The 17728-nt window shown below is 46.3% G+C and overlaps 9 non-coding genes across 9 annotated transcripts; all 9 read right to left on the bottom strand.

Moving 5' to 3' along the window:
- Positions 1–7378: 7378 nt before the first annotated feature.
- On the bottom strand, positions 7379–7450 carry Trnaq-cug. The gene has a single exon. It is a non-coding gene; the product is annotated as a tRNA-Gln (tRNA).
- Positions 7451–7455: 5 nt separating this feature from the next.
- Positions 7456–7527, bottom strand: Trnae-uuc. The gene has a single exon. It is a non-coding gene; the product is annotated as a tRNA-Glu (tRNA).
- Positions 7528–11309: 3782 nt separating this feature from the next.
- Positions 11310–11381, bottom strand: Trnaq-cug. The gene has a single exon. It is a non-coding gene; the product is annotated as a tRNA-Gln (tRNA).
- A 6-nt stretch (positions 11382–11387) lies between these two features.
- Positions 11388–11459, bottom strand: Trnae-uuc. Its single transcript has one exon. It is a non-coding gene; the product is annotated as a tRNA-Glu (tRNA).
- A 78-nt stretch (positions 11460–11537) lies between these two features.
- Positions 11538–11609, bottom strand: Trnaq-cug. The gene has a single exon. It is a non-coding gene; the product is annotated as a tRNA-Gln (tRNA).
- A 6-nt stretch (positions 11610–11615) lies between these two features.
- On the bottom strand, positions 11616–11687 carry Trnae-uuc. Its single transcript has one exon. It is a non-coding gene; the product is annotated as a tRNA-Glu (tRNA).
- Positions 11688–12224: 537 nt separating this feature from the next.
- Positions 12225–12296, bottom strand: Trnaq-cug. The gene has a single exon. It is a non-coding gene; the product is annotated as a tRNA-Gln (tRNA).
- Positions 12297–12302: 6 nt separating this feature from the next.
- Positions 12303–12374, bottom strand: Trnae-uuc. The gene has a single exon. It is a non-coding gene; the product is annotated as a tRNA-Glu (tRNA).
- A 74-nt stretch (positions 12375–12448) lies between these two features.
- Trnaq-cug lies at positions 12449–12520 on the bottom strand. Its single transcript has one exon. It is a non-coding gene; the product is annotated as a tRNA-Gln (tRNA).
- Positions 12521–17728: the final 5208 nt, after the last annotated feature.

Here is a 17728-nt window from a genome sequence, read left to right as displayed (position 1 = left end):
CTCGGCAGTAAAAATACTGGCAAGAGTGTTCAGACGAGCGACTTTGGAAAAACGAGAAGAGTATACAGCTGCACCAACAAACGTTGACGACTTTGCACCATCAGTATAAAAATGATTATAATTTTTGTATTTTTCCTCCAATGCAAAGAATTCCTGCTGTAAAATTAAAGGAGAGACTCTTTGCTTCCTGAATTTTGTGAAGCACCATTCACAAAAAATGGGTTTGACATTCCATGGGGCAGTATGGTGTGAACTATCCAAAAGGTTAAAATCACGAGTCAGATTGAGGGAGGAGCGAAGACTCTCGACACGAAGACTCAAAGGCCGCACAACAGTTGGCTTATTGTTAAAGAGGCGAGAAAACCTAGAGTTTTGAATACAACTATAAGTGGGAGAGCTGGGGTCTGACAAAATTTTGTAAGCGTAGGTGAGGCTAAGCATCTGTCGCCTTTTTTCAAGCGACATTTCATGACAGTCAACATACAAGCTAACCACAGGGGAGGTGCGAAAAGCACCAGATGCCAAACGCAGCCCAAGGTGATGTACCGGATCGAGCATTTTTAAAGCAGACGGTCTCGCAGAGGCGTAAACAATTGAGCCATAATCAAGGCGGGATCGAATAAGAGAAGAATATAGACGTAGGAGACATTTTCTATCCGAGCCCCACGACTTGTGCGAAAGAACTTTGAGTATGTTCGATGCCTGCAGAGTTTTTTGCTTGAGCTGTTTGAGATGCGAAACAAAGGTAAGTTTACGGTCGAAAGTAACTCCAAGAAACTTGTGCTCCGTTTTGACAGCAATGTTGTTTCCATTTAACAGAAGTGTCGGATCTAAACAGAGGCCACGCCTTAAAGAAAAAGGAACACAAACAGTTTTCTCCGGACAGAACCTAAAACCATTCTGATCAGCCCATGTAGACATTTTATTTATGGCCAGTTGTAGCTGCCGCTCACAGCTAGACATATTACATGACGCTACAGATATCTGAATGTCATCGACATATAGCGAGTAAGATACCGAAGGAGGAATGACTTTACTAAGAGAATTAATCTTTATTGCAAAGAGTGTGACGCTTAGGACTCCACCCTGAGGAACACCGTTCTCTTGAACAAACCAGTCTGATAAAGTTGTTCCCAACCGAACTCGAAAAGTGCGTTTACACAAAAAGCTCTTTATACACTGAAGCATTCTACCCCGTATTCCGTACATAAAAAGGTCGTGCAAAATGCCATACTTCCAAGTGGTGTCATAGGCCTTGTCTAAATCAAAGAAAACAGATACACAATGCTGCCTGTTGACAAATGCCTCCCGCACAAAGGTCTCCAGCCGCACCAAGTGGTCTGTTGTAGAGCGCTCAGGACGACAGCCACACTGATTAATATCCAAGATTTTATGTTGCTCAAGAAAATAAATAAGACGTCTGTTAATTAATCTTTCAAAGGTTTTCCCCAGACAACTTGACAATGCTATTGGTCTGTAACTTGCAGGAAGGGAGGGGTCCTTGCCAGGTTTCAACAGCGGTATAACTTCAGCCCGCTTCCATTCAACAGGGAAGTAGGCATCACACCACAGGCCATTGAAGTATGTGAGAAGGGCACTAAGTGACTCTCTAGATAAGTGCCGGATCATGTCATAGTGAATTCTATCGGGACCGGGGGCAGAATTCTTGCGGGAGTTCAAAGCTACTTCAAGCTCAACCATTGTAAATGGCTGATTGTAAGGTGCAGACGCTCCCCCTGTGAAGCAGAGCCTCGTCTTTTCCATGCCTGCCTTACGCTTCAGGAATGCTGGAGAGTAATGTGCGGAGCTTGAAACAGCAGCGAAGTGAGTGCCCAACACGTTAGCCTGGTCTAGCAATGAGGCTCCAGAAGACGGAAAAAGGGGAATTGTAAAACAGCGGTATTTCCCCTCGACCTTGTGAAGTCGGTCCCACACTTCCTTTGCTGGAACATAGCTGCTGATGGAGGACAAGTAACCTCGCCAAGATTTTCCTTTAGCCTGCTTCCGAGTCCAGCGGGCACAAGCTCTGCGTCTCTTGAATACCATTAAGTTCACAGATGTCGGGTATCTACGAAAGACACCCCAAGCCTTATCTTGGTTATTCTTTGTGGTGGAACATTCCTCATTCCACCATGGCTTACATTTCTTGGGGATGTTCGAAGAAGTTTGAGGGATGGAGCAAAAAGCAGCACCAATTATATGCTCTGTGATGTAGGCTGTGGCATCGTCATGAGTTAATGAAGAGAACATTGAGGGAACAAGCTTGGATTTTTGGCTAAAAAGAGCCCAGTCTGCTTTTTCTAGCTTCCAACGTGGAGTCCGTTTCATAAGACTGGGAATCGATTTCACGCTTTTCAGAGCAACCGGAAAGTGGTTGCTTCCAAAAGGATTATTTAAAACGCTCCATGTGAAACAAGACACCAAGGATGGAGATGAAATGGAAAGATCAATGGATGTAAATGAGTTGTGAGCTGCGCTAAAAAAGGTAGGCTCTTTGCTGTTCAAAAGACAGAGACTAGATGACAGTAAAAACCGTTCAATGACCCCACCACGCGAGTCCTGGCGTGTGCCACCCCACAAGGGATGGTGGGCATTAAAATCTCCTAAAAGTAAAAAGGGGTGAGGAAGCTGAGTAATTAAATCATGAAGATCATGAATATGCAGTGGAACATTTGGTGGAATATAGATGGAAACAATGGTGATGAAGCGGTCCAAGAGGAGACGCACAGCTACAGCCTCTAAAGGTGTAGAAAGAGGAATCTGAGAACAAGCAACTCCACTTTGGACGATTACTGCTACTCCACCAGATGAGTTTGATGTGGAACGATCTTTTCTAAAAACTTGGTGACGACGTAAAATAGACACATGATGATCATTAAGGTGCGTCTCTTGTAAAGAGAGAGCTATAGGACGGAGGCTGTCCATAAAAAAGTTAACATCGTCAATATTCCTTAAAAGGCCGCGGCAATTCCACTGCATAAAAGTAAATTTAGCCATTAATCTAAAACTAAGTTAAAAATTAGTAAATCAGTAAAAGTAGTAAGGTACAAGTAAAAGTAAAAATGTCAATTCTGCCGCGCAGGGCAATAAAGAATGTACAACATCACGTTGGTGGGATCACCGGTTTTTTGCTCTTGTGCTTACTCTTAGTAGTCTGCCACTCCATGTCGTCTTGGTCAGACGCAGGAGTGGAGACTTCACACTCATCCATGGCCTCAGTTTCCTGAGGCAAGCCTTTTTCTGCAGGTTTCTTCGGGTTGGGGGAACGGGGCGCCATGCGCCGCCCGCGACCAGACCCAGCCAAAGGGGCAGAGGAGGTGCTGGGCGAAGCGTCGAAAAAGTCCACCCGTTCCTGTCCCTTAGGCGCTGTAGGTGCGGCACGAGAGCCATGCCGCTCCCTCGATGATGCTCTCTCCAGGGAGTGTGGGCGAGAGTGTCGACCCTTCTCCCTGGAAGGAGACCGCAGAGGAGGGACGGTTGCGGCAGCCACCGACCCATCCTGGGTTTGGGAAACAGCCCGAGAAGATACAGGCTGTTGCCCTGTTGGAGTGCGAGGGTTCGCACTCTGGCTGGGAGGGTCCGAAGACCGTCCAGCCGAGATTGCATGCCCCGGAAGCTGAATCTTCAGCTGGGGCGTGGGGGACTGCCGTGGCTTCCCATAGTCCAGAAAGGACGTCTGGGTTGCCACTGCAACCTTCAGTGGTGCAGGTCCCCGCTGCACCACCTGCGCATAGCCACCTTTGCGCAAGAACGCAAAGCGACGGCGCGCTTCCGGGTAAGAGAGGTTTTCTTTGACCTTCAAGTTAAGCACTTCTTTCTCTTCTTTCCATGTCTTGCATGAGCGAGAATACGCTGGGTGGGGATCACTACAGTTGACACAATGGGCTTCGTTGGAGCAGGAGTCAGCAGAATGGTCATTTTTCCCACACTTGGCACAAGTGGCCTTACCACGGCAGCTCTGAGAGCCGTGGCCAAACCTCTGGCATTTAAAACATCTTCGAGGATTAGGCACATAGGGCCTAACCCTGCAGTGGAGGTAGCCAGCCTTAACAGCCTCGGGAAGTGTGGTAGATTCAAAGGTTAACACTATGTGTTTAGTTTTTCGCTCTTGACCGTCCCGACGCATGGAGATGCGCCTCGCAGCTACAACTCCTTGTTCAGAGAGCCCTTCAAGTATCTCAGTGTCAGAGGCCTCAATCAGGTCATCTTCGGAGATAACGCCCTGAATAGTATTAAGTGTACGATGGGGTGACACAGTCACTTTATGATCAGACACAGAATCCAAAGCAAGGAGTGCTGTACTCTGCTGTCTGGATTCAATTTCTACGAGAAGGTCACCTGATTGCATCTTTTTGGCTTTGAAGTTCTTTCCGACCACACTTTCTAGCACTTTCGCAACAAGAAAGGGGGACATCTTGGACAGTGGTGTATCGTCTTCAGAGTGAATAACCAAAAATTTGGGGAATGTAGGGGGAGATGAGGTCGTTTCTTTCAGAGGGACTTCGGTGCGGACCCTTTTCAGGGCCCGATCAGAGGGAGGTTTAGCTTTGGAACCCATGAGAGATGGGAGGAGATTCAGTGCCCGGGTGCACCGCCCACCACGGAGCCCAACAAGGGGGTAGGTAATGTGCCATAGAGTCGTGCCGTGGGGATTGGATATCTGGGGGTGTTCCCATCCAAGTGCGACAAAGGTCTGGGTGGTGCGGCTGAGCTTGGACCGAGTGTGGGTCCTAGCCTCTTGATCAGGGCCTGGCCCAGTGTGGGTCTCTCCTACACGAAGAATCCGTAGCAAAAGGCGTTGGGAGGCTTGGAGGTGCAAAGGAAGCGACCGGGCGTCCTCGTAGACCCTCTCATTTTTTGCGCTTCTGGGGACGCCTAACGAAGTTCGTAGGCCCGCACGGTGCAGCCGTTCGAGCTTTTCGGCCTGACTGGGAAGTAGGTCCGTGTAGGGTAAGCTGTACATAAATCGGCTCACCACCAAAGAAGAGTGAAGGGTCAGCATGGATCGGGGAGAGTTGCCCCAGTTCTGCCCTCTAATCCGATGCACAGAGTTCCGGGAAGAGATGGTGCAAGCCGTGACAGCCCTTACATGGTGATGCCTCTTGCAGCAATTCTTAAGAGTAATTCCGAAAAAGCGGTGCTTTGCTACAAGGCGCACGGGTTGGGAGTCCAGTTAGAGCTTGATTTCCAGCAACCGGCGATTCCTTCCAGGGAAGACCATGGCTGCAGCCTTGTGGCCGGAAATCGAAAGACCTTGACCCTCCAGGAAGGCCTGGATATCGTTTATGGCAGATTGCATTATGACCCTTAAGGTGGGATGCCGGAAGCCAGAGACCCAGATGCATAAGTCGTCCGCGTACATGGAGATGCCGATCGGGATCCTTGAGTTGGGAACAGTGGTGGGAGGCCCGCGAGGGGGGGGGGGGCGATATTAAAGGAACACTGACAGGATATTTATGCTCGGCGAGGTTTTTAGTTGTACGTAACGTATGAGAACCCAACTACCTAAAACAGAATTTGCGGCTCGAAATTCGGTTTCTTTCAGCCCGAAAACCTCCGATCGAGAACTGGCCGGTTTGAGTCGCGCTCACTCTCTTTTCCGTGGTAACGGGCCATTTTCTAAGGTTTCGACGTGACCACCAAATTTAATCAAATCCGTGGGTCATTGAAGGCACACAGTCAATATTAAAAATATAAAAAATATGAATCCCATTTTTGTGGCTTCCAAAAAGCTGCCAATACGATGATTGAAAAAAAAAGGTTGCACGGACAACCGGAAGCATTCTGTGCGTTCACTGCACAATTCTCACCATGGCGTCGTTTCGCATATCGTGGGACTAGCGGATGGCAGCGGACGACGGGCATGGGACCTATATACTTCAGAATCGTCGTTCACGGTACCGGCGAATTTTTAGAGCGCAGCTCTTAGGGGCCCGTTCCCGGCTTGAGCGGCGTCGCCGTCGGCGTAACCAAGGTCATCCCAAGGTCACTTGACCCCCAAGGTCATCCCAAGGTCACCCCAAGGTCACGTGACCCCTCCCCAAGGGTCATCGGGGGTCACGTGACTCCCCAAGGTCACCCCAAGGTCACGTGACCCCTTCCCCAGGGTCACGTGACCCCCAAGGTCACATGACACCCCAAGTCGCGTGACCCCCGCGGTCACGTGACCCCCGATGACGTCATCAGTGACGTCACTGATAACGTCACCGGCATCCGCATCGTCATCATCACTGATGACCTCACCGGCATCCGCATCGTCATTGTCATCATCACTGATGACGTCATCAGTGACGTCACTGATGACGTCACCGGCATCCGCATCGTCATCATCACTGATGACGTCACCGGCATCCGCATCGTCATCATCGCTGATGACGTCATCAATGACGTCACTGATGACGTCACCGGCATCCGCATCGTCACTGATGACGTCACCGGCATCCGCATCGTCATCATCGCTGATGACGACATCAGTGACGTCACCGGCAACCGCATTGACATCACCACTGATGACGTTATCAGTGACGTCACTGATGACGTCACCGGCATCCACATCGTCATCATCACTGATGACGTCACCGGTATCCGCATCGTCATCATCGCTGATGACGTCATCAGTGACGTCACTGATGACGTCACCGGCATCCGCATCGTCATTGTCATCATCACTAATGACGTCATCGGTATCCGCATCGTCATCGTTACTGATGACGTCATCGGCATCGTCACGTGACCCCCCTAGGTCACTTGACCCCCCCAGTACCCTTCCCTCCTCCTCCTCCTCAAGAGCTGCGCTCTAATTCGGCGTTACAGGGAGTTGTAAACGGCTTTCACTTTTTCTTTCTTCGAAAGAGAAATTTTGGACCGATCAAAAGAACTTATATTCGTTCCGTACGACACGCCCGACCAGCAAGCCGATTGCACGAAGACGCCGCCGAGTCGTCGTCCCTTCTCGCGGCTGAAGACATCGCTCGCTCAAACGTCAAGCACAAAGTGCGTACTTCGAGCTGAATACGCACTCGTACGGTTTCTTTACGAGGCGCGAATGTGGCCTATGCGTGGTGCTGCCCGACTTCAAGCAGGGAGTGCATGTATTGAAGGAAAATCGGCAGCAAACTTCCGACATACAGTCGACCTGCTTCATTACTACGCATGAAAGAGCTCTTTCAGTAGCTCAGTGAGAAGCACGTGACGCCGTTCGAAACGGTCGCAAAAAATCACACCTCCGGGGGAGCTCATCGATTACACGTCCGATGCGCTCGAAAGCCGGAAGTGGAATTAGGTATCCTAGCCACTAGACCACGCCGGATCGGGAATATTTAAAAGAAGCGGGCCTTTTATCGGCAGCGGGACCAAATACGCGAGGAGTTTAAAAAAGAGGTCTCACCGAGATTTGAACTCGGATTGCTGGATTCAGAGTCCAGAGTGCTAACCGTTACACAATGAGACCCGCCCTTCCGACGCCTGGAATCGAACCCGGGCCTCCTGGGTGAAAGCCAGGTATCCTAGCCACTAGACCACGCCGGAACGGGAACACCTGAAAGACAAAACTGTGAGTGCGCAGGCGAGCTGCTGGATGTTGATCATAATGTAGAAAACCCGAGACTGTGGTAAAAGCAAGGAAACGGAGTCGAAGAAGAAAGACAGGGGAAAAGAACGTCTCAAACTCAGTTACTGCGTTTATTTCCTCGAAGTCTTATATACCCACACTCTAACCATCGACCACCAACGTCACAAGGTCATCCATTGTTCTCTATACAATCCTACCCACACTGGTTTTCACCTCCACCGTACACGGTGACCTCAATTCCAACTGAAAGTTCAGGACCTCGAACAAAACAACCAATACAAAAAAAAAACACGGAACTATTTTTTTTTTAATTGGAGTGCAAAAGCTAACCGAGAACCGAAAAGACTTCCGACTGAACCCCTGCCCCCAAAATGACTAATCCCACGTTCACTATTACAAAAAAAAAAAAAGAAATTTAGATTTTAAGAAATTTCTTGGAACCACTTCCGAGTTGCATCGATGCATGGCTGATACAATTGCCGATGGATTTGATACGAACTGTCTCTTTTATTAGCCTCTTAGTGTTTTTGCGTTTTTTGTGCAGAATGTCAGTTTGCGACCAATGTGTCGTACAATTGTTACACTCACTAATGTGTTTAGCAATCTCTGAATTGGAACCGTTTATTTTTACATTTCTTCTGTGCTCTACCGATCTATCATTTACACACCTTGCCGTCTGCCCTACATACTTGAAACCGCATTCCAGTGGTATTTGATAGACCACCCCTTCCTTGCAATCAACCGACTTAACGCGGTGCACTTTCTGACACACCTTATGGCTCGTCTGAAACGGTGTCAAACGGTTCAGCTTAAAGTCGGACTTAAACGCTATATCTATCCCAAATTGTTTTGCGCATGCTTTAAGGTTATGAGAAATTACGTGAAAATACGGAATAACCGCCTAATGCTTTTTCGCTTCCTTTTCTGGTCGTTGCTTAGCCTTTTGCTGTAGTTCCAATTGCCTTTTTATGAACACACTGTCATAGCCTGCATCCTCTAACCTTGACCACTGCCTTCCTACCGCACAACCCATAAAATGGGCACACGACTTATCCAGTGCGTTGCTGATTAGAGATTTGACTACACCTGCTTTTACTGATTTAGCATGACAACTTTTCCTACTCAAAACGGGTTTTGCGCCCATTTTTCCGTACTCCCAACATAGACCCTCCTCCACGTGAATGCGTAAGTCCAGAAATTGTAAAATGTCATTGTCCGGCTTTTCCACGGTGAACTTAAGTTCCGGCGCCGCTCCCCTCACTGTCCGTTCCAACTCGAGTATATCCTCCTCGCGAAATGAGCAGATGAAAATATCATCGACATATCTTCTTACAAAGCCCGTACTCGATGAGATACAATTCAATTTATCTGTTACGGCAGCATCTATGCTGTTAAGGTATATTTCTGCTAGCATTGGAGCAACCGATGAACCGATACATACGCCATCTCTTTGTACAAATTTGCGTTCATTGAACTCGACTATCGTTGCCTGGAGATATAGATCCAGAATTGACAAAAACTATCCATCGTTATTCCTAAGTTAGATTGAAAATGAACCAAATTTAATTCCAGAGCCTCACAAAATCTAAAGAGCTTTTTTTTTTTGTAATAGCTGTAAGTGAACGTGGGAATTAGTCATTTTGGGGGCAGAAGTTCAGTCGGAAGTCTTATCGGTTCTCGGTTAGATTTTGCACTCCGGTTAAAAAGAAAATGGTTCGGTTTTTTTTTGTTTTTTTTTTGTATTGGTTGTTTTGTTCGAGGTCCTCAACTTTCAGTTGGAATTGAGGTCACCGTGTACGGTGGAGGTGAAAACCAGTGTGGGTAGGATTGTATAGAGAACAATGGATGACCTTGTGACGTTGGTGGTCGATGGTTAGAGTGTGGGTATATAAGACTTCGAGGAAATAAACGCAGTAGCTGAGTTTGAGACGTTCTTTTCCCCTGTCTTTCTTCTTCGACTCCGTTTCCTTGCTTTTACCACAGTCTCGGGTTTTCGACATTATGACCTGAAAGACAGTTGCTTTTTATCCGCATCAGTGTTGCGGAATGGGCACCCCCATTCCATTCCAATTCCATTCCGGGGAATTAGAGTTTTCGATAATTCCATTCCTTTCAACTCCTGGGAATGGGGACACTGGGCCCATTCCCACTCCTGGAAGGGCTGAATCGTTCCATTCCATTCCTCCAATTCCTAAACGATAAAAGTGTCACTTGACAGCTGCATTACGTTGCAGGGTTGGGCAGAAATATTCAAAAATGTATTTGGAAACACAAATACTGGGATAGATGAAAATTGTTGCTAAGATCCTGACACTCAAGTCTCAAATATATCTGTAAAAATGTATCGCGATACGTATCGGAAATATATTTAAAAAGAGGCAAAACGTTTTTGGAAATACAAATACAAGAATACATTTTAGGGAGGGCAGAAATATGAATACTGATAATGCAATACATTTTTCAAATTTTGTTTGAGGCTTTAAGTTTGAAGTGGAAGATTTTTTGTTTTGTTTTTTTTGTCCCGAAATTACTTTTCCGCAGGCTTGGCACTTCGCCTTGAAGGTAGTGGTTCCGGACAAAGAGTCCTCAAGTCAATGGATTTAAAAAACGTTCCATCAAGGATTCACCACGGTCCCTTCCCTGGCATCCTGTCTGACTGACCAGTGATGCGAAAAGACTTCGACCTCTAAATAAATTCCAACATCAACACTTCCCCGTCCAATAAGGGCGCCCCTGTCAGCACTGATCCCATGACGTCACGGTGGGATGAACTAATATTCTTGAATCTGTAGGTGTTGAACATGAAACTTTACCCACGCTGTTGTATGAAAGGAGAATACGTACTTTCGATGTAGGTGACCTCGTTGAAGACCATGCAGGCAGTATCATTTGGAATTTTCGAGAAAAGTGGACCACTTGAAGCATTCTGAAGCACATGTCTTATTTTCTGTTACGGTTGAAAAATCGATACGGTGGCCTGCCTGTTGTGGCGGTCCTTCCCGACGACTCTCCGCCTCAAGCACATGAATGGCAGTCTTCAGGTTTAGCCTAGCATTATTCAAACAGAGACCTCGTGGATTGCGACCTGAGATGGGCCGGCACAGGTGCGAGCTCTCCGATAAACAGCGCGCTCGAGACGAGTCTCAGGTGTACGAAGTCTAGGTCCGCACACTGAGGCCACGTCTGGCCTCCTTCCTGGGTATCGGATCACCAGAGCAGCGGGTCACGTTCACGTCGGCTGATGACGTACCCTTGAGCCGTGCAATATTACAGGCGCAGACGCATTCGGATTTGTGTTGAACTTTACTGGTGAAAGGCGCCACCGCCGCCTCCCCCATCCCCCCTCTGTTCTTTGCTTTGACGCTTGTTTATTGTATTGCTTTTTTTTTTGCGTATAAGTCTGTTAGGGCCTTACGCGGGTTCGCAGTTTCCCGCTCATGTTATTTCAGAACAACCGACTGACTATCTCGATATGGCTGAAAGTAAAAACATTAATAAAAAAATAAATAAAATATAAACAACCTGGCCCATTCCATTCCCATTCCATTCCGGGCAAAAGGCATCTAATTCCATTCCCATTCCATTCCCCTCACCGTTGCCGCCATTCCATTCCCATTCCATTCCGGGGTCGCGAAAATGCGGAATGATTCCGGAATCATTCCAACTCCGGAGTGGCAACTCCGCAACACTGATCCGCATCGCCACCAAATAGCTCAGCAAATGCTGTCATAAAAAAAAGAGGTCTCACCGAGATTTGAACTCGGATTGCTGGATTCAGAGTCTAGAGTGCTAACCGTTACACCATGAGACCCAGCCCTTCCGACGCCGGGAATCGAACCCGGGCCTCCTGGGTGAAAGCCAGGTATCCTAGCCACTAGACCACGCCGGAACGGGAACAATTGAAAGACAGTACCTTTTTATCCGCATCGGCACCAAATAGCTCAGCAAATGCCGTCATAAAAAAAAGAGGTCTCACCGAGATTTGAACTCGGATTGCTGGATTCAGAGTCCAGAGTGCTAACCGTTACACCATGAGACCCAGCCCTTCCGACGCCGGGAATCGAACCCGGGCCTCCTGGGTGAAAGCCAGGTATCCTAGCCACTAGATCACGCCGGAACGGGAACAATTGAAAGACAGTACCTTTTTATCCGCATCGGCACCAAATAGCTCAGCAAATGCCGTCATAAAAAAGAGAAAAAATTGTAAGGGTGCAGGCGAGCTGGTGGAAGTTAACCATAGTTTTGTTTAACCCGAGACTGGGGTATTTCGGAAAAGGGACGAGAAGAAAAGAGGCCACAAGGAGGCGACGTCTCAAACACAGCTAAGGGTTTTATTCCATCGTATGCACTTTTATACACACCACGTCCACACACCACGTCCACACACCACCAACCAAGTCGACCAATGACAACATAACACCCGGAATACACTAAGCCAAACATGGGCCTATGTTTGGCTTAGTGTATTCCGGGTGTTAGGTTGTCATTGGTCGACTTGGTTGGTGGTGTGTGGACGTGGTGTGTATAAAAGTGCATACGATGGAATAAAACCCTTAGCTGTGTTTGAGACGTCGCCTCCTTGTGGCCTCTTTTCTTCACGTCCCTTTTCCGAAATACCCCAGTCTCGGGTTAAACAAAACTGTGGTTAAAAAAGAGGTCTCACCGAGATTTGAACTCGGATTGCTGGATTCAGAGCCCAGAGTGCTAACCGTTACACCACGAGACCCAGCCCTTCCGACGCCGGGAATCGAACCCGGGCCTTCTGGGTGAAAGCCAGGTATCCTAGCCACTAGACCACGCCGGAACGGGAACAATTGAAAGACAGTAACTTTTTATCCGCATCGGCACCAAATAGCAAATGCCGTCAGGAAAAAAAAGAGGTCTCACCGAGATTTGAACTCGGATTGCTGGATTCAGAGTCCAGAGTGCTAACCGTTACACCATGAGACCCAGCCCTTCCGACGCCGGGAATCGAACCCGGGCCTCCTGGGTGAAAGCCAGGTATCCTAGCCACTAGATCACGCCTTTTTTTTTTTTTTTTTTTTTATTGTCTGTTTTTGCATTTGGTACAGATAAAATGCTAAAACACGTCAATCACTTCTTTGTCGACGTGGTTACATTAAAGTCTCTTCAGGAGAACCAAATCATTCAGGACGTGCCACCAGTCTGGGGGTTCAGGTAGCGCCCGATACACCTCGCGAATGTAGGCCACACTTTCAACAAAGTTTTCTCTGACCGTGCGAACGTTCACGTCCGCATGGCGTACCCCCATCCTCGTCTTCCATATACTGTGAAGGCTGAGTGCCATAAACATGTCGTAGGGAACCCCGCCGTCGTTGTCAACGGGCAGGAAGCGAATTCCCTGCGCTGTTATGGGTAGCTCTTTCTTAAGAGTGCGCTGGGGGATGTCCCAGTGGAAGATGGCATCCCAACATTCAATGAATACATGTTCTATGGTCTCAGGCTTTTTACATAAAACACAATTGGTAGACCACGGTACAAATACGCCCTTTTCGTCCAGCCATGTCTTAACTGGCAGGACACGTGTGGCAGCTGCTCCGCGGGATTTCACCACAAGCAGCAACAGATTGTTTGCTGTGCGTGTTTAACTCGTTTTCACTGCAAGTGCGTGAATATCGTCAATGATGACTACGACCTACTCGTGCAAGATGGGGTGAGCCAGTACAAGTGTGCGAAATGCGTCAAGCGAAAAAACGACGACGACGACCAAGTTCCCACGCCTAGAATTTCAACCACGGAATATACAATGGACGCGGAAACCGACACCGATGACATTCTCTGTGCTGCAGCAGGTTCATCGACATCAAAGAAAGACATGCAAGCGGTACTGGAAGAGCTCGTTGACCAGTTCGCACGACTAAAAGCGGAAAACGCCTCGCTACGTCAAGAGGTTCGTCGTCTCAACGACACCGTCTCTTTGTTCGTGAGTCAACGCTCCAGGAATATTTCAGACACAACTGACCGCTCTCGTCCGCCGTCCTACGCATCTGCCACTGTAGAGTTTCCCGCCTTGAGTTCCCGACAGCAGAGCCCACCGAGACCTCGAAAAGCGCTGCCAGCTGACACTTCAGCGAATGCCATCGGACCAACTGGGCTCTTTCCACCTGCAGCGTCTACAGCCCAACGAGACTCCGTTCCACGAAGCACCGTGGATGGTGACGGCTTCACCCTTGTCACCCGCCGTAAGCCCGTAAAGCCCTCTGTCGGAACTTCGAAAGCGTCAAAGATAGCCGTGATTCAACGTGCCCCACAAGAAAGAGCCCTGTTTGTGTCAAGACTGTCCCCGGAAACAAGTACGAAGGACGTTGAGGATTTGGTCGCTGCTGTTTTGCAAGGTAAAACTTTCGTATGCACGAAATTGAAAACCAAACTTCCTTACTACGCGTCTTTCCACATTCTCGTTGACAAAGAAGTATTTGAAGCGATAAACAGCGTGTCTGTCTGGCCAGAAGGCTGCATCTTCAGGCAATTTTTTGGACCACTTCCTGTGTCGCGCCACTTCGATAGTGCAGAAAGCAACGTTGAGGCTGGTGCGACTGCAGCGTAATTCACGGTTTTCTTTGCACTTGTTTGTCCGTTGTTTTTTTTTTTTTTCCTTTTAACCTCTAGCTTCATGGCCGAATACCATGAACTTCTATTGCCTGTTCAACTAAAGCGATATGCAGGAACCAAAGACTCGACCACGATCTTACATTTAAATATACGCTCTTTGAAATGTAAAAGTGACAATTTTATTACTCTTTTAGATCAACTCTGTGTTTCGTTTGAAGCGGTGATGCTTTCCGAAACATGGTACGCAACAGATGACGATGTTTTTATCGTGCCGGGTTACAATCACTTCTTTTTGAATCGAAGCGGAAAACGAGGGGGAGGTGTTTGTATCTATGTTAGACAGGATATTAGATGCGAAATACTCGATGCCTTTACCGAAATTACAGACGACTATGAAATCGTAACTGTGAAGCACGGACGTCAGCTGCTTTCTGTTATGTATCGACCGCCAGCTGGTAGCTTTAATAACTTTTTGTCTTTTCTTGAGAGGTATCTTGATTTCATATCCTTGAATAACTACTCACTTGTTCTGGGCGGTGACTTAAATGTAAATAGTTCGGAAAACTCTTCTCTTTCTTCACGACTGAGTAGTACACTCAGTAGTAGTGGTTTTTGCAATGTGATTGTGTCCCCCACCAGAATTACTCATTCTACGGCAAGTTGTATCGACGTTTTTATTACCAATATAAATACTATAGTTCGCAGTGCAGGTACTATTAGTAGTGATATAAGCGATCATTTACCAATATTTTTTTGTTTTCAAACCCGTGATTTATCACGGAGCGTCGGTAGACTCGTAACTTTCCAAGCGATAACCGACTGCCAACTGCGGTCCTTTCGAAGCACAGTCATGCAAACAGACTGGACTTCTGTCTTTTCAAAGCAATGCGTGAACGAAGCATATGATGATTTCATAAATATTTTTAAGACGCTATACATCGCATCGTTTCCATATAAGACGGTTACTGCTAAAAAACGAATAAGAAAACCATGGGTCACGCCACCTATTCTAACAATGATAAGAAAAAAGAATCGCTTATATCAGGAGTACCTCTGTTCAAAGGATGACGGTGACCATGCAGTTTTTAAGAGGTATCGCAATCAACTGACATCTGCACTTAAAAAATCAAAAACAGAATATCACAAACGTCTTTTTCATGACGCCCACAAGAAGCGTCCTGCGATTGTTTGGCAGTCGATAAATGAAGTGCTTAAACGCAGCAAGCAGAAGAATTCAATAGATGAACTTTCACTTTCTGGTGAGAGCGTGTCAGGAGTACAACTATCTGAGCTCTTTAACAGACATTTTACTAACTTGCCTTCTAGCGCGCACAATGAGCATGCTTCCTCGTTTATCTCGCACCGTGTAACAGACACAATTTTCCTACAACCTACAGACGAATTGGAAGTGATCCGTGTATTTATGGGATTGAATAACAGTAAAAGCCATGACATAGACGATATACAAATAAAGCCCGTTAAATTCGTAATCGATGTGGTGGCCCCACTCTTGGTATATATATTTAACTTAGCATTGTCGAGTGGTCAATTTCCGAATACCATGAAACTCGCAAAAGTTTCAGTTTTGCATAAAGGTGGAGACAAAAATTTAGTTACAAATTATAGACCCATCTCTGTTCTTCCAATATTTTCTAAAGGGCTGGAAAAAATTATATTATATCGTTTAGACAATTTTTTTACGAAGACCTCAGTGCTAACTGACTCCCAGTTCGGATTTCGCAAGGGAAAATCCACGGAAAGCGCTCTGATATCACAGAAAGAAATAATATTACACAATATAGAATGCAAACTGCTGACACTGGGAATATTTATTGACCTTAGCAAAGCGTTTGACTGTCTTAACCATTCGACGCTCCTTGATAAACTTTCATGTTATGGCATACGTGGCACGCCTTTGATACTTATTCATTCATATTTAGAACACCGTAAGCAATGTGTCTCCATGAGTGATCATGTTTCCTCTTTGCAAATCTTGAAGTTTGGTGTGCCCCAAGGCAGCATACTCGGCCCTCTGTTGTTCAATGTATATATAAATGATCTAGTCAATATTTGCCATCAAGCACGTTTTGTAATGTATGCAGACGACACGAGTATATTTCTGTCTGCATCGAATATGGACGAACTTATACCCATGGGAAACTTAGTTTTGGAAAAGTTTCTTTCGTGGTCAAAAATAAATGGTCTTAAAATAAACACTGTAAAGTCCAAAGCAATTTTGTTTAGACCTGTAAATAAGCATGTTATTAGTAATTATACTCTAGAGATTGGAACTGACCAGATTGAAATAGTTAAACAGCACAAAACGCTAGGTGTCATTTTTTCAGAACATATGCAATGGGATAATCACATCGAATACTTAGTTACGAAACTGTCAAAAGTTGTTGGAATAATATGCCACTGTCGCTCCTTGTTGCCTGTAAATATTAAAATGCAAATTTATCATGCTCTGTTTAGCTCACAAATTAACTATTGTCATTTGGTTTGGGGCACAACAACCAAATCTAATATTAACAAACTCACGATCCTACAAAAGAAAATGCTGCGTTTTATTGCAAACGTGCCTTACGACACTCATACTGAGCCATTATTTCTTAAATTCAACATCATGAGGATTGCCAGTGTATACGAGTACCGTTTGCTATGTTCTTATTTATTTTCGACCGCTGAGTTTGCTTCTTTTTTGTCTAATGTATCCCATCTGACAAAACGTGAATCTTTCATCCTTGTCAGACGCAGAGAGTTCTGGAACGTGCCTCATTTTCGTACAAATTATGCACTCCAATCTATTGCGCATAACCTGCCTTCATTACTTAACAAGTTCCTTATAGACCACAATGATATTCACTGTTTAACAAAAAAAGATGTACGTGTTTGTTTTGTTTAGTCAAAGTGTATTCTGTAGTACTTGTTTTTTTTACAATGCCCTGTAAGTGCAGGGGCACCAGGCCCAGTCAAGCTACCTCATGGAAGCTTTTTGTCTGGTGCCCTCAGCACAATATTGCTGAAAATAAATATTACTTACTTACTTACTAATCTAAAGAAAAACGATTTAACGGTGGGTTTTACCGGCCTTCTTTTAACTCTTTTCAAAACGTCTAAACCTGAGCTATTGGGGTATAAAGACCTGTACGGGGGGATTGGCAATAAAACATCCACTAAGTCCTTATACAGTTTTTTCCGTGAAACCGAACCCAAATACTCTAAAGAAAAACGCACTTTTAACATCTGGAATGACAGCACCACTTCACGCAAATACCCCCGGACACTCAAACACATGACGTTACTTGACGACACTACGGACTCAGGCAACAAGTTTCTTAATCGCGTTTGAATCACAGTGCGTAAGAAAATATCTTCTTGATCGCGCAGAAACATAAACCTCGATACAATTTGCCGAATAAACAAGTGAGACAAGCCTAGCCCACCACATCGAACTGATCGAAACAAGTTCGTACGAGCTGAGCGCTCCCAGGTTGAACCCCAGATGAAGACTGCGAACACTCTGTGCAGCCTCTGCACGTTGATGCGCGACATGGACAAAAACTGCAACACATACCATATTTT

The sequence above is a fragment of the Ixodes scapularis genome, unplaced genomic scaffold (assembly GCF_016920785.2).
Source record: "Ixodes scapularis isolate PalLabHiFi unplaced genomic scaffold, ASM1692078v2 PGA_scaffold1__304_contigs__length_218370807, whole genome shotgun sequence".
Classification (NCBI taxonomy): Eukaryota; Metazoa; Arthropoda; class Arachnida; order Ixodida; family Ixodidae; genus Ixodes; species Ixodes scapularis.
This window is presented reverse-complemented; position numbering and strand designations above follow the sequence as displayed.